The sequence below is a fragment of the Zingiber officinale genome, chromosome 11A (assembly GCF_018446385.1).
Source record: "Zingiber officinale cultivar Zhangliang chromosome 11A, Zo_v1.1, whole genome shotgun sequence".
Taxonomy (NCBI): domain Eukaryota; kingdom Viridiplantae; phylum Streptophyta; class Magnoliopsida; order Zingiberales; family Zingiberaceae; genus Zingiber; species Zingiber officinale.
The window spans coordinates 21,922,896-21,932,196 of NC_056006.1; the positions used below are offsets into that span (position 1 = coordinate 21,922,896).

The following is a 9,301-nucleotide window of genomic DNA, read 5'->3' on the forward strand; positions in this document are numbered from 1 at the left end:
TCGGCTCGGATTCAAGTGCGTTCCCACAGACGGCGCCAATTTGATCCTGTCCGAGCGTTGAGTCGACAGACACTGGGGGCGTGGCGCTCTCCGCTGTCTCCGACTAGTGATGTGGATCTCCGATGAACCCGCAAAGAAGCCGAGTCGGAAAGGGGTTCCTGGCGACGACCCTCCGACGCTCAAGTCAGGCAACGAGAAAGAAAAGAGGCAGAGTAACTATGACTACAGTGATGAGAATTCTGCATACCTCCGTCGAAGTTTGGGGGTCCTTATATAGGACCCCGGGGAGGCGCTGGCACGCTTCTCGATACATGCACGCTTCCCCAAACATACCTCCAAATGAGTGTGTCAGAAAAGCATGCCTGACACCATTCCGCAATCGTCCGAGCATATCCCTGATGTGACGGTGGAAACTTCCACCGTACGATACTCTTGTCCGGTCCGGCCGCCGACCATGCTGTTTGTCGGCGGCAGGCGTCTCGAGGATGATGTTACCAGTTGTCCCTTTCGTCTTCTTATGTCTCTTGTCGGTTCCAGGGCCAAGCGGTCTGTCGGGTACATGTCTATATTGGACCGAGCGGGAAGATCCTCGGTCCTGTGCTCGAATGGGATCGCACCTCCGTGATCTGTGCTTCAACCGAGCGGCCTGTCCGCTCGGCCCATAAGCTCCTTTACCTTAAGCGTCCGAAGCTCGACCTGTGGTCGAGCTATATTCCGATCGGCCTTGAGGACATCCAACCAACCGGTCATATGTTCTGTTTGCTCGGTAGGACCTTGGGGCCGCCCCTATTGACCTTTGACCTCCAAGTGTCGTTGACCGCTGTTGTCGTGGGGCCCCGTCCTTACCACCGGATCACTATGTATGAGATATTTTGTAGTAGGCATGGTTAGCAGATATCAAAGTAATCCAGGATAGGGCTGAGAAGGATACATCTTTAATATATGGTGCATATAATCATCTGCCTGGTAAACCAGCATATAATCTCTAGTCCTTCTCAGGTACTTCAATATATGCTTTGGTGACATGACCTCTTCACGGATTAAAGAAGGACTAGAGATTATATACTGTTTTACCAGGCAACCCTATCCTGGATTAGAGATTATATGCTATATAATCCAGCATATAATCATCTGCCTGGTAAAACAACATATAATCTCTAGTCCTTCTTAGCATATAATCAAAGTAATCCAGCAAGAGAAAAGCATATATTGAAGTACCTGAGAAGGACTAGAGATTATATGCTGGTTTACCAGGCAGATGATTTGATCCCTGTGGGTTACACGGATTCCGACTTCCAATCAAATAGGGACAATAGTAAGTCAACCTCGGGGTATGTGTTTACTTTGGGAGGTGGAGCCATAGCATGGAGGAGTGTTAAGCAGAAATACGTTTCAGACTCCACCATGGAAGCTGAGTATGTGGAAGCCTCTGAGGCAGCCAAAGAAGCTGTATGGCTCAGAAACTTCTTGATGGACTTAGATGTGATTCCTGGTTTGCCCAAAATTATTACAATTTATTGTGATAATAGTGATGCAGTAGCAAACTCGAAGGAACTACGAGCCCATAAGGCATGTAAACACATTGAGTGCATGTACCACTTGATACGGGACATCGTAAAGCGAGGAGAAGTTGTTGTCGCCAAGATTGCATCAGCAGATAACCTGGCAAATCCTTTCAATAAGGCCCTTCCGACGAGAGCTTTTGATGGACATGTTGAGGGGATGAGAATCAGATGTATGACAATATATATGACAACATAGTCTTTTAGTATAAGTGGGAGATTGTTAGGATGTATATTAAAAGTCTAGATTTTTGTATGAATATTTATATTTTGAAATAAGAATCACTTGAGTCAAATGTTGCATTTTATATTTATATGTTAATGCAATTATCCATTTAATTTATATTGTAGATAACATGGTGTGTGGTGACACACAGAAGATCATGTTATCAGTTCCTTATAAATTATAAATAGTAGCTCACGACCGAGATGGATAGGGATAAACCATTGGAATGGTTGTAGTGTAATTTGATATTAATCTGTCTTGACTATAAAATTACACTAGTACACTATGTGTATATTGAGCAGGACTATTTGAGATTGTTCGATTTATACTGACTGCATAAAATAACAGAACCTCTGTTATTATGGATGTGCGTTTTCTTAATCCCGATATAATAACAAGCATGTATACTTAGTATTTATTTCTTTGAATTATTAATGGGTGAGATTTATTCGTTAAATCAATAGGCCCGATGAGTTGGGAGATAGTACCATTTATATGATGTGTTGTTGATTATAAAAGAAAATTGTGTCCTATTTATTTAGGTTGATGATGTCCCCTTGAGGAGCTCATAAGGATTATCATGTAAACCCTGCAGGTGGACTTAGTCCGATATGATAATAAGGTTGAGTGGTACTACTATTGGAGCTATATATTAATTAATTGAGTTATCAATAACTCATTTAATTAACAGACATACTATATCTTAAACACAGGGAGATTAACACACTCATGATAAGAAGGAGCCCATATTGTAACATGGGATTAGTGCGGTAGTTCAATAATAACTCTTTAGTGGTATGAGTTATTATTAATGAACTTGAGTTGGATGTTCGGGTCAAACACAAGAAGCTCAAGTCCATCAGGAGGCTAAAACCAATTCCTCATCTCGGTCTCTGTTGTAGCCTCTACATAGCCTCGCATTCACTCATTTGATTTTGTTTTCTACCCAAGAAAGGGGCCGACCCAAGCCTTGTTTGGTGCCCAAGCAAGGGGCCAACCAAACTAAAAGAAAAGAAAAGAAAAGGAAGAGAAAAGAAAAGAAAGAAAAAAAGGGGAGATTTTTTTCTCAACAGAATTAGAGATTTTTCTAAAAAGAATTATGTTGATTCTTTCTTAGAAATTTTCTAAAAAGAATTATATTAATTCTTTCCTAAAAAATTTTTTTTAAAAAGAATTATGTTAATTCTTTCCTAGAGATTTTTTATAAAATAAAAATTATGTTAATATTTCTCCTCTTTTATCTGGTGCCAAAGGTTATAAAAAGGGAAGAGGTCATGCCACCAAAACCTAATCTCTCTTGAGTTGTTTTCTCTTTCTTGTGGCCGACACCTCATCTCTTCTTTTCTCTCTTTTCTTTTCCCCTAGGGTCGATGCTCACCTCCTCTCTTCCTCCTAGGGCCAACACCCCACCTTCTCATCTCTTCCTCCCTTTCCTCCCTCTAGGGCCGACACATATCTCCCTTGGTGGCCAGAGCTTGGAGGAGAAGAAGAAGAAGAGAAGAACCACCCTAGGTGGCCGGCGGTTTGGAGGAGAAGAAGAAGAAGAAGGCGTCCCTTTTCTTTGCATCTTTTGGTGGTAGGCGGCTTGGAAACAAAAGAAGGTTCGGGTGGTTTGTCTTGGTAGATTGTCGCCCACACGACGCCCAAGAAGAAAAGAGGAATATAGTAGAAGATCAAGAGGTCTTTGTCTACGAAGAAAGGTACAACTAGTTATTTATTCCGCAGCGTAACTAGTTTTGTTTTCTTTGTATGGATCCTGAAATACCAACACAAGAGGCTACAATCTTGTGCTTCGATCAAGGTACATTTTGATCAATCAAGAACTTGCTTGATTGATTAAACGCATGTTTGATCAAGTATATGATTTGCTAGGAATAGTTCTGTACTTGTACAAATTTTTATACAGGGGGTTTATGCAGAACGGAATTCAGAGCGCCAACATAAAGAACGTCATTTAAGGTTATATAACAACAATTGTTACTAAAAGTTAAATGAAAACCTTTTCTATTTAAGCAATACATAGAAACAATGTTCTTTATTAATGCTAGATTAAAATAAAAATTATCTAGTTCTAAGACAAATCCACTAGGAATCTTTAACAAGTATGTTCCGATGATGACTACAGTAATCTTTGCTCCATTCCCAACTTGTAGACTTGTTTCTCCCTTAACGAGTCTTCTACTATTCCTTAGCCCATGTATGTCATTACATATATGTGAGTCACACCCAGTATCTAATATCTAAGTGCATGAGGAAATAACATGATAATCGATAACAAAAATACCTGAAGAGGATGGGGCATCGGATGCCTTATTCTTCTTCACGGACTCAAGATAGATCTTACAGTTTCTTCGCCAATGTCTTATCTTGCCACAATGATGACATGGACCCTTTTGTGTCCGTTCTACTATCTTGGCCTTTTTTGCTCTTCCCTTTAGCATGATGTTTTGGCTTCCTCTTAGAACCTTTCTTGTAGGAGTCTACTAACATTACAGTTTTATGTTCACCCTTAACAGAAGGCTCCACAGTCTTGAGCATATTTATCATCTTGGGGATGTTTGATTCCAAATTGTTCATCCGATAGTTCATCACAAATTGTGAATGACTTTTTGGTAAACTATGTAGAATTAAGTCAATACTTAGCTCATGATCCATCATAAAATCGAGTGATGCTAAACGCACTATGTAGCCATTCATCTTTAATACGTATTGTATTGTAGACGAACCCTCCTGCATCTTTAAGCAAAAGAGAAGCTTAGAGACCTCGAACCTTTCGGATCTAACTTGCTCATCAAATAGCTCACGAAGATAATAGACATTATCATAAGCATCCAAATGCTCATGTTGTTTCTGTAATTTAGGAGTCATAGCAGCTAACATGATGCAACTAGCAAGTACAAAATCATCTTTATGTTTCTGAAGGGCCAATCGTTGGTCCGCAGTTGCATCAGCATCAAGACTGGTGGGAAGAGGTTGATTAAGGACATAAGCTAGCTTCTTAGTGATGTGCATAGATTATATACACCTGTTTAGCATGTTTTGACGCATATTCATATATTTTATGCATGCTTTGTCTATGCACTTTCATACTCTTTGTCTTACTTTCAGCATAAATACTTTTCTTTATTCAGAGATCTGCTCTTGTGTATTTTCTATCAACAGGAGTCGAATTTGGAGAAGAAATGATGTTCATGGTCGATCTAGGCAACAAGCAAAGGAAGACGACACTGGCCATGTGAGCCACACGACCATGCTAAAGGAGCAGGGAGGAGAATGACCTTGGCCATGTAGAGCAGGCAGACCGTGTAGCTTCACCAGAGAAGGAGAATGCACTACAACAAAAACCCTCATAGACATCGGTTTTCCACCGGTGTCTATTACATTTTCGACCGATGTCTATGAAGGCGATGTAAAAGGTCTGCCATTTTAGACATCGGGTTAAAACCGGTGTAGTATCACTTAACGACACCGGGTGTAAAACCGATGTAATATTATATGTTAATAACACCAGTTTTGGCAGCGGTATACGACCGATGTAATATTAGTTAATGACACCGGTTTTGCAGTAGTGGAAAACCGATGTAATATCAGTATTGTTTAACGACACAGATTCAATTTCCGAAACAGTGAAAAATCGATATTATACAAACAAGTCAATATCCATGTAACCAACACATAAATATTATACACATCAAGTCCGTATCCACATAAATATTATACACATCAAGTCCGTATCCACCAACTGACTAGTTGAGGTACTAATTAGCCTACTACTTAAGTAAGAAACCCTTTTATTCAACTGTTCGACATCCATCTCTTTGCTTGATTTCTTCTACCTCATGGAGGCCACCTTCTTTATCCTTTCCTTTACGTCAACTGCAGATGCATCTGCCACTTCAGCTTCAATGTCTCCTTTCTCCTGATTCTGATCATGCTCCTCCTGTTCCTTTGATGATTTTTCTTTCTTGGATTTCTTCTGCTTTAAGATTCTGTTCTCAGAAGGAGCGCCAACACTTTCTTTCTTCTCCCCTTCACTACTTTGCTCCAATTGCTTCTTGTCTGCATAACAAGGATAAACAAATTCAACACGGGGTGGTGGTGGAGTCGTGACGGTATACTGTGGACGCGCGATATAGGTTTAGGTTTGGAGGGAAGAATGAAATGTTGTAAATTTTGGCTAAGTTTTGGTGGAAAAATTAAAATATTTTATTTTGGTTCATTAACACTGGATTTTAAAAACCGCTGTTAAAATTGATGTCTATTAACAAAAAAAAAGGCGCTCATAGACATCGCCTAAAAAATCGATGTCTATGAGCTAAAATTTGCGCTCATAGATATCGGTTTTTGGAAAAACCGGTGTAAAATACTCAGAGACATCGGTTTTTACTTAAAACCGTTGTTGTTCCACTGATGTCTATGAGGGTTTTTGTTGTAGTGATGACATAGTCGTGTAGATCAACACGGCCGTGTCACCTCAACAAACATGACCAGAACAGGGCCGTGTAGATCTACACGGCCCAAGCAACATCTCTACATGGCCGTGCAACATTTCTAGAGAAGAGGCAAGGCCAGGCCGTGTGTTCCACACGGCCGTACAAGGGATCCAGAGGCCAAGATTGGCACGACTGTGTGAGAAAACCAGAGAAAGAACAGTACACGGTCGTGTGAAGGCCACACGGCTGTGTGACCTTGGCCGAGAGCAAAATAGCTAAGACTGTGTGTGCCACACGGTCGTGGCACGGTCCGTGTGGTGCCCGTGCCCTGCCCTATATAAAGAGCTTCTTCCTCATTCAAGAAGGTGGAGGGCTCTCCCTTTTGGGGAGATCAAGTTTGGGGCCAACCTTCACCTTCTACAGCCTTGATCCAGCGTTCTAAAGTCATTTCCATCTGTGATTCAACTCTAGAAGCTAGGGATTGGTTTTGAAGATCACTCCTCGTCACTAGATAAGCATTTCTAATCTCTTCTCTTGATTGAGATTGAAATGTTTGTGAACTCTTTGTCTTCGGATCTCTATCTTTATATTATGGAGTGATTCATTGTTCTAGGACTAAGGGAGTATTTGTGGTGTGATTTGATGTAAGAATCTCATGGATATGATAATTTCCTATCTCAATGATATTGTTATGTTTTGTATCTATTTGATCTTGTGTGGATTGTTGTGTTTGGGTTTAATTACCATGCTTGATTGGATGTTTGTGATACTTGTGTATCTTGTAGAGGGATCCCCTAGATCTTATGACCGAGGGGAGCTAGTGACAGGCTGCCCTGCTAACGGACATCTAGGGGATCACCTTGAAAGGTGAAGCTAGTCTCTATAAGGAGGTGGAATAGTTGAGTGCATTTATCCCCTATACCTTTATGTGGATTGAATGGTGATGTGTTTCTATGTCGTATGACCGAGGGGCATTGGTGACAGGCTGCCCCACTAACGGACTTTATAAGGATCATGACTATTAAATTGCTAGAGGTATAGATAAAAGTTCCTTGTCGGTTGACTTCTGCAGGAGAAAACCGGCAACTTCCTGTAAATGTGTGGCAATTGAGGATAAGAATTGGTAGATCACCTTATATTGATAAATATCACAATGAAATCGAACTCCTAGAACTCTCATAAAACCCAAGTTCTTACATTTGCTTTTCTATTTCTATTTCTAGTTGCTACGTAGTACATTCGCTTTCTATGTCGATTGTTTAGCCAATTCATTGTGAGACATCTCTAGTGCTTATAACCAGTCCCTATGGATTCGATATCTTTTTATTACTGACGAAGAAACCATACACATGTGGTAGCTTAACAAGTTTTTGGCGTCATTGCCCGGGACTGCGTCTATAACATTAGATATAATCATTTGAGTTAGACTAGACCTTTCTTTTCTTTTCAATTGCATAGTTGCAACTAGTGTTGGAAATTCTATTTTTCTCAATCTTATCTTTTATTTTTGATTACTTTTCCTCCAATTTGACTTGTTGCAATTCAAAATCTGCATTTTATATTTTCATCATTTCAGTTTAGTTTGTTTTCAAGTAAAAGAAATTCTAAAAAACTTGAGATCTTGTTCTTGTATACGTAGATCTAACTTTGCAAGAAATCTATTAACTCTTAATCTAGGGATTGATAGAACTTTTTATAGAAGGAAGATTTTACAAAGAAATCAAGAAGAACAAGAATGCTCTAATATGTCAAACAAACCATTGAAAGATTATGCAGCACCCTATGCTAGAGGGCTTCGTTCTAGTATCACAAGACCATCTATTAAAGCCAATAATTTTGATATCAAGCCTGTAATAATCATTATAATACAATAAAGTCAATCTGGAGGCGGACCACACGAAGATCCTAATCAACATCTTGAAATTTTCTATGAAATCTGCAGCACTATGAAGATCATCGGTGTTCCATCCGAACAAGTGAAATTATTATTATTTGGGTTTTTCTTTAAGAGATAGAGCAAAACAATAGTTGAATTCTTTATCAAATAACAACATAACCACTTGGGAGCAATGTGAGCAATAATTCCTTGATAAATTCTATCCTCCAAGTAAGGCCGCTCATATGAGAAATCAAATTGCAAGCTTCAGACAGTCAGATTCAGAATCTTTATTTGAAGCATGGGATAGATACAACAATACGCTCAAACAATGCCCATATCATGGTTTAGAAAAATGGCTAGTTCTACATACTTTTTATAATGGCATCAACTATCATACTAAGGTGTCTTTAGATTCTGCAGCTGGAGGAGAACTTATGAATAAAAGTTTAGATGAGGCCGAGGACATTATTGAGAGTGTAGCGCAAAACCATCATCAATGGGTAACAGAAAGAAGTGGAGGCTATTCCTATCCAAACCCAGTTAAAGCATCAGGAAAATTTGATGTAGATGCAATTACTTTGATGTCTTCAAAATTAGTTGCTCTTACTAAAAAACTAGAAGGCATGGGAACAAATTCTGCATTGGTCAATGTCATAGTATGTGTTTGTGAAACTCATGGAAGCTCAGATCATTCTCAAGACTCATGTCCTTTAGGAGCTATTTCTGCACAAATCAATCAATTAGAATAATATGATGCTATCATGAGTTACAATTAGAAACAGAATAATCCATATTGTTGTCATTGATAGATTCTCAAAGATGGCTCATTTCATAGCTTGCGGGAAGACTATGGATGCTAATCAGATAACCCATCTTTACTTCAAGGAGATCGTACATTTACATAATGTTTCTTGATCCATGACTTCAGATCAAGATACCAAATTCATCAGTCACTTTCGAAATACCTTGTGGGGGAAATTGGGAACACAGTTAAGCTTTAGTAATGTTTACCACCCTTAGACAGATGGACAAATCGATGTGGTGAAACAGAGTCTGGGCAATATTCTAAGATGCCTTATAGGAACTAAACCAAAGTAGTGGGACTTGGCATTACCTCAAGCAGAGTTTACCTACAATAGATCAAAAAATAGGACCATGAGATTGAGTCCTATTGAGATTATCTATGGTCAAAATCCATCAG

The 9,301-nt window shown here is 39.5% G+C and overlaps 1 non-coding gene across 1 annotated transcript; it reads right to left on the reverse strand.

Moving 5' to 3' along the window:
• Positions 1-8,340: 8,340 nt before the first annotated feature.
• LOC122033109 lies at positions 8,341-8,446 on the reverse strand. The gene has a single exon (XR_006126370.1). It is a non-coding gene; the product is annotated as a small nucleolar RNA R71 (small nucleolar RNA).
• Between the last annotated feature and the right edge of the window lie 855 nt (positions 8,447-9,301).